We start from the raw sequence: 7,731 nt of genomic DNA, 5'->3' as shown, positions 1-7,731 counted from the left end.
TTAAGTTCTAAATTTTGTTTTATCAACTAATTGACATTCTAAGAATTTTTGTGCTTTTAATCTTGCTGGTTTGTCTTTGAAATCTCAGGTATCTATAGTGTATGAACCAACAAGAGGACTTTGAACTTGCTCCTATTGACCCCGAGATTGAACGTACATTTCGAAGAAGAAGAAGGGTTCAAAAGGCTAAGGGCCGAGACATCATGGCTGAAAATTTTGATGACGATGGGGTTGCTCCACAAATTGTTAATCCCATCATATTGGCAGATGATCGAGCAAGGGCTATAAGGGAGTATGCAGCCCCCATGTTTAATGAGCTCAATCCAGGCATTGTGAGGCCTGAAATACAAGCACCGCAGTTTGAGCTCAAGCCAGTGATGTTTCAAATGCTCCAAACCGTGGGGCAATTCAGCGGGATGCCAACTGAGGATCCTCACCTCCATCTCCGTTCATTTTTGGAGGTGAGTGATTCTTTCAAGATCCAAGGAGTAAGTGAAGAGGTGTTAAGGTTGAAGCTATTCCCATTCTCACTACGAGACCGAGCTAGATCATGGCTCAACACTTTGCCGCCTGATTCTGTGACCAATTGGAATGACCTTGCTGAGAAGTTTCTGAGGAAATACTTTCCTCCTACTAGAAATGCAAAATTCAGAAGTGAGATCATGTCTTTTCAGCAACTTGAAGATGAGTCCACAAGTAATGCGTGGGAGAGGTTTAAGGAACTTTTGCGAAAGTGTCCACATCATGGCATTCCACATTGTATTCAGATGGAGACTTTTTATAATGGTTTGAATGCAGCTTCTCGAATGGTGCTAGATGCATCCGCCAATGGTGCTATTTTGTCGAAGTCTTACAATGAAGCATTTGAGATTTTGGAGACCATTGCAAGTAACAACTACCAATGGTCCAACACAAGAGCTCCAACAAGTAGAAAAGTGGCGGGAGTCCTTGAGGTAGATGCAATAACGGCTTTGACAGCTCAAATGGCTTCCATGACGAATGTTTTGAAGAATTTGAGTATTGGGAACGCTAAAAATATTCAACCAGCTGCTGCCATTCAAAGTGATGATGTCTCATGTGTGTTTTGTGGAGAAGGGCATGCGTTTGAGAAGTGTCCATCTAATCCGGAGTCCGTTTGTTACATGGGAAATCAGAATTTTAACAGAAACAACGGGGCATTCTCAAACTCTTACAATCAAGCCTGGAAGAATCATCCTAATTTGTCTTGGGGGGGTCAAGGAGCAAGCTCAAGCACCGCACCAGCCCAAGGAAGACAAGCATATCCACCGGGTTTTTCACAACAACCCCGACATTCCCAACATGCTCAAAATTCCCAACCAAGCTCTTTGGAGAGTCTAATGCGGGATTATATGGCCAAAAATGATGCGGTGATACAAAGTCAAGCTGCCTCTCTTCGAAACTTAGAGTTGCAACTTGGACATTTGGCCAATGAATTAAAAGCTAGGCCGCAAGGTTCTTTGCCTAGTGACACGAAAAATCCAAGGAGGGATGGGAAGGAGCAATGCAATGCCATTCAGCTAAGGAGTGGCAAGAATCTGAAAAATTCTGAGGAGGAAATAAAGGGTAGTGGGGAGCCCACTTCAATCCATATCGACGAAAAATTGAGTAACAAAACTGCCCAGGAATTTTCTGATACCAGTCCAGTTGATACAGCAAAGGGTCAGCAACCTGACAGTCAGCAATCCGCACCAGTATGTTCTAGTCCTAAACCACCCCTTCCATTTCCTCAAAGATTTCAGAAACAGCAGCAAGATGGACAATTTAGGAAGTTTTTGGATGTGTTGAAACAGCTCCATATCAATATTCCCTTGGTAGAAGTGCTAGAGCAAATGCCAAATTATGTCAAGTTCTTAAAAGATATTTTGACAAAGAAAAGGAGGCTTGGCGAGTTTGAAACGGTCGCTTTGACCGAGGGCTGTAGCGCTATGTTGAAGAATAAAATTCCACCTAAATTGAAAGATCCGGGCAGCTTTACTATTCCAATTTCTATTGGGGGACGGGATGTTGGAAGAGCTCTTTGTGATTTGGGAGCTAGTATTAATCTCATGCCCATGTCTATTTTCAAGAAGTTGGGAATTGGAGAAGCAAGGCCAACCACCGTCACTTTGCAACTAGCGGATCGTTCCATGGCTCATCCGGATGGAAAAATTGAAGATGTTTTGGTACAAGTAGATAAGTTCATCTTTCCGGCAGACTTCATTATTCTTGACTATGAGGAAGATAGGGAAGTTCCAATCATTTTAGGGAGGCCATTTCTTGCCACGGGAAGGACTTTGATAGATGTTGAAAAAGGAGAGCTCACCATGAGAGCTCAAGATGAGCAAGCCACATTCAAGGTTTTCCATCCCATACGTGGCCCGGATGCAATAGGAGAATGCTTAGCAATTGGAGATATGGATCCTAACATGGTCGAGGAGTCTAAATTCAAAGTTAGTAAGAAGGTTAGAAAGAAGATTCTCCTTAAAGAAATTGCTAAGGATCACGAGGCACAAGAAAGCAAAGACAAAGCATCAATTGACTCTAAAAAACCACCCAAAAAGAAGAGAAAGAAAAAGAAGCTTAGTAGAAAATTTCGGTCTCAAATGTTTGAAGTTAGGCAACAAGTGATTTTTTCCAACTCTTTAACGAAGGCTACTCATGGACGACTAGATTCAAGGTGTGATGGATCTTTCTTGGTGGTGAGAGTATACCCCGATGGGGTGGTGGAACTTCGTGATGCACTTTCAAGAAGAAAATTCTTAGTGAAAGGCCAAGGAGTGAAGTTTGGGGGTGGAGAGGTCAACCGAGAAAAGACCTCTATCTCTTTGAAGGATGTGTGAGACTTGTAATTTGGGGGTGCCAAAAGAAAAAGAAAAAAAAAAGATTGAATTGAAAAAAAAATGAAAAATTTGGAAAAAAGAATGAAAAGAAAAAAAAAATCAATGAAGGCACCCCTTGAAAAAAAAAAAAAAAAAAGAAAAAAAAAAGCAAGAAGAAAAGTTAAAAAAAAAAAGAAATTATATCTATATATTATATAATTAGTAAATAATTGTCATGGTGAAATTGAGAAATTATTTTCTTTCAATGTGCAGGAAATCAAGTGAAGAAGGTTGTGGAAGTGAAGAAATTTCAATTTGGGCAAAGAAATTAAGTTTGGGGTAGAAAAGTTGTGCCCAGTTGCTATAGCAATGGTTCAGCAATTTTATTTGGCAGCAAGAGTGTTCTTATATCAGGGTTTAAATGACTGTTGGTCTGATAAAAAGGAACACGTGAGAAATGTTAAGGAGGCAATCATTTGGTATGATTTTCTGTTCAGACAAATCATTGGGCTTGTACTTAGTTTTGCCTCTTGTGGATCAAGGACAGATGAGTGAATAAACAAAGTTTTCAATCTCAGTCATTTAATCAATTAGTTATGGGACTTATTATTTTTTTTTAGTCCACTGGGCCCCTCTTGGATTAGTTAGCAGAAGCCCAATACTCAATCCTTTGACTCAATAATCAAACCCTATCCAACTCATTCATCATCATCCTCACTCACGACCTAAGCAGCCACCTTCATCTTCCAGCAGTCAACAACCTTCGAACCACCCAGGAACTCATACCAGAACCCACTTCGACCACCTCCAAATCGAGCCCCGTAGCCATCACGCAAGTCACTCACCGCCAGCGACCCCATTACCTCCAGTCGACCCACCTCCGAAGCACCTCAGTCGAACCTCCGCCTGACTCCGACACAACCCAACAGCAACCCAGCTCCGCCTCTGTTCACATACGCCAGCAACTCCACTCCGAAGCCACCATGAATCACTTGCTCAAGTCCCACTACTGTCCATTTTTGCTAGAAACTGAGGAAGCCAGCAAGAATCTCCATTTCACCATTCCATTCACCAACACAAATTCAAGGAGCAAGGTTAGTCCTTGAAACTGCAGTGAATCGTACTTAGGAATTGAACATGGTGAATTTGTGAACTTACACATTGGGTTTAAAGAAACAGAGAGATATTTAGTTTGAGTTGATTGTGGAATTGTCAGTGTATGGAATTGGGTGATTTGAGGAGAATAGTAGTGGAAATGTGCAATAGATGCCGAGTAGTGTGTGGCGTTGAACTTTGTGGCTGATGTAATCTGAATTTCAATGATATTTGAGAACAGTTGGGTGGCTGTAAATTTGTTTTTCTGGTGTAAATTTAGAAGCATTGTTGTTGTTGCTTGAGTAGTTTCAAACTGAAAAAAAAAGAGTAAAAGAGGGGAACAATTGTTGTGGCTGCCGAGGGTGAAAGAATTTTAATGTAAATGCTTTGAATTTGAGTCGGTGTGGTTTGGAAAGAGTGGTGATTTTTGAGCAAGATTGGAGTAAGAATATAGTAGTGTATTGTTGGAATTAGGGGGTGTTGTGGGGCAACGTTTAAAAAGAAAGAAGAGGGGGAATCTGTTGTGGTTGTTTAGTGTGCAATTGGAAAAGAAGCAAAATGTCGACAGTCAAGAAGGTCACGCCACGATTTGAGCCCAAGTTTCCGCCGTTCCCTCAGCAAGTTCTCGACCTGTGGGCTAGGCCATCAGCTTCAAATCCGGAGGAGCCCCACGAGGACTCCGAGTAGAGGGAGTTTTCTAATACCTAAGCTATTTTATATTTTTCTGTTATGTGTTATTTTTTTTTTATTTTTTTTAGTTTGTATTGTGCTCATTGTGTGTTGTCTTTTGTGTTTGAAACTTTTATTCTGTGTTGTTTATGTGGTTGTTAGTTTGGCATTGAGAGTTTTTTGAGTTTTTCTGTGGCCTAGTGTTCTGCTCGATGATGATACTTTCCACCCATTCCATTATTGTTGCTGCCTAATTTTAATTGTTGTCTTATCATGCTGCATTGTTGGATATTATGGATGTTTCTCTTTAGTCTCTCCTCACTAGTTTATACTTGTATTTATCCCACCATGCTTTGTATTTCTCATACGATTATTTCATATGTAATTTTAGCATCTAGAATTGGTTAGTGCATCTCCTTGAAGCGAAATCCTAGTTAGACTTGTCCCTTAGAAATGATTTAGGCCATCCTTGGACGTTTGAGCCTTTCTAACCTTCCCTATAAAATGAATTTTTCGCTAGTCACCCAAGTTTGAGCCGTTTAGCCTATTCTTGTTGTGCAACCCGATCATACATCCAACGCCAATCTTAATTTGCATTTCCACATATGTCCTAACTTAATTGCTCACTTGTCAAGAGCCAAGTTTCACATTAAGTTTGGGGTGAGTGCAGTAAGTGTAATTTGTGGCGAGCTAATTCAAAATTATACTTTTAGCCACATTGGGGACAATGTTGGGTTGTAAGTTTGGGGTGGGGGAATTAGCTCACAAGGTATATTAGTATGCATTTTTAATAACTTTCTCTTGCTATATATAAGTATAATATAGTACTAAATTCCTTTCCAGTTCAAAAAAAAAAAAGTATATATATATTTGCAACTAAGTTTTGGGTGTGTCACCCATTTGAATTAAATAAAAAAAAAAAAGAGAATCAACATAGCAAGAGAAGTTAATTTTAATATCAAGTACTTGTGAGTATTGAATTAGGGAAGTGAGTCAAGAAAAAAAAAATCATTAGGAAGAGGCTCGGTTTTTGACAAGTGAAGTGGTTAGGTGTTGAGCTAGCTAAAATACATCCTTTACCATACCCTAACCCTAAGCCTTACATTACAAGCGTAATAAAGTCCTATTGATTAAGGGGATAAGTTTAGACTACATTAGTAGAGAGGAGTGCACTAATGCAACTTATGGAGCTTAAATGAATGAAAAAGAAGAAAAAAGTTTAAGGTAGTTGTAGAAAGTTCAAAGTTTAGGGGGGATATACGTGTATAAATTGTTGATTAGGTGACTTTTGGGAAATATCAATGTTATCCAATGACAAAAACTTTAAAGGGGCAGCATATAAAGTTATGGCAAGCAATTTCCTATTCCATTTAATTCCATTTTTTTTTTCTGAGAGCATCAATGTTCGCTAGGCCATCTTGAATTTCTATAGAATCTCTCATGTGTCTTGTGTGTGAGTCTTTGTGTAAAATTTGTTGTTGTGTTTTACTTTGTTTATTTTGTGTTGTCATTGCTCGAGGACGAGCAAGATTCTAAGTTTGGGGTGTTGATAACTCTAAGATTTAGAGTTATTTTCATATCTTTAAGCTTGAATTTAATGTGAATTGTGGAGCAATTAGTGTCTAACCTATGTAATTGTGTTTAGTTTGTTGTGTCTTTGTAATAAATGGAAGTGTGCGTGTTAGTAAGTGTTAGATGGACTTATGTTGTTGTTTTTATGTGTTTTAAGCGGAAAAAAAATACAAGAATAGGTATTTGGAAATGTTTGGGACAAGGAGAAAAAGGAGCAGAAAAATGATTATTGCTGACTGGCATTGCTATAGCAATCATCGCGTAGCAATTTGTCAGCCCAGTAAGTTTATTTTGGCAGATAGTCCAGCTGGCTTTAATGAAAAGAAAAACGAGCTGAGGTAGATTTGGCTATTGACTCAACAAACATGTGGAAAATGAAGGACAAGTGGGTGATGATTGGGATTTCCAATTAGGGTAAACTTTGGTACCCTAATTGGGGGGCAAAAAAGAAAAAGGAGGAGGATAATAGATATGGTGGCTGCACTTTGAAAGGGGGGTACGAAAATTACAGCAGAAAAATAGAAAAGTACAGAGAAAGAGAGTACAAAGAAGAAGAAGATTGAGAAGAGGGAGAAGAAGGCAACTTCCAAAGAAAGGATTTGAGCTCACCACTCATTTCTCTTGCTCTCCACTTCATTTTGTATCATTTTCTCCTCTCTAATTTGCTCTTTAACTCCATGAACAATTTATTTTCTGGTTTGTTGTTTTTAATTTCAGCTATGAACTAAACTCTTTGAGATTTGGGTGGTTATGAACCCTTGTATGGACTAGTGTTCTTATTTTGCAATGATGAAGCAATCTTGTCTTAGTTCAATTAGTTGTGATGAAATGTTGAATGAATGTTAATTTTTGGCCATTTTTAACATTTAGCAAGCTAGATCTTACTTGGAAAAGCAAGACCTAGTTGAACCCCTCTAATTGATGCATGATTTTTACCTTTTCTTTTAGGTATTAATTAGTAATGAAATAGGAATATTTTGCTACCATGCATAACTAAAGATTTGATACTTTATTGGACTATTTGTGATCTAATCTGATGTAGGAATGCATTGTTGAGATTATGAATAGTATATTGCAAGTTTTGGAAAAAGCTTGCTGGTTTTTTTTGAAATTTGTTAACTCTGCCAGGATTGCTGAGTCATTGCTGGGTCATTGCTGTATCAACTGGGACATACAAGTGGAAATTAATCACCCAAGTCTAATTTCCAAATCTGAAATTACCACCATTTTAATTACTTTTAGCTTCTCATTTTTAGTTTATTTAGCTTAAAAAGTTAGTTCTCAAGTTTAGAATCAAGGCTATAAATTTTTCTCGTGCATTAATGTGTGACTTTATTTTATTTTTATTTGAAATTCTTGGAATTACTTTTAGTTGATTTAACATTATTTAGTAAAAAGTCCCTGTGGAGACGAACTTTGATTACTTATCATTGTATTACTTGTTTGTGATTGTGTACACTTGCGCAATTATAAAGCAATATAATTTTCACAACACACACTAAATAAGGCAGTTAATTGATTACACAGTAATTAAGGAAACTGTTTATTTGGAAAGTTGTGCTCTCCCTTTTCCCTA

General features: G+C 38.2%; 1 non-coding gene across 1 annotated transcript; it reads right to left on the bottom strand.

Annotated features, from left to right (window-relative positions):
• Window positions 1-644: 644 nt before the first annotated feature.
• Window positions 645-751, bottom strand: LOC115701788 (small nucleolar RNA R71). Its single transcript, XR_004008768.2, has one exon. It is a non-coding gene; the product is annotated as a small nucleolar RNA R71 (small nucleolar RNA).
• Window positions 752-7,731: the final 6,980 nt, after the last annotated feature.

This window comes from Cannabis sativa, unplaced genomic scaffold, assembly GCF_029168945.1.
Source record: "Cannabis sativa cultivar Pink pepper isolate KNU-18-1 unplaced genomic scaffold, ASM2916894v1 Contig4, whole genome shotgun sequence".
Classification (NCBI taxonomy): Eukaryota; Viridiplantae; Streptophyta; class Magnoliopsida; order Rosales; family Cannabaceae; genus Cannabis; species Cannabis sativa.
The sequence above is the reverse complement of the archived record's forward strand: the minus strand, read 5'-3'. Positions and strand labels throughout refer to the sequence as shown.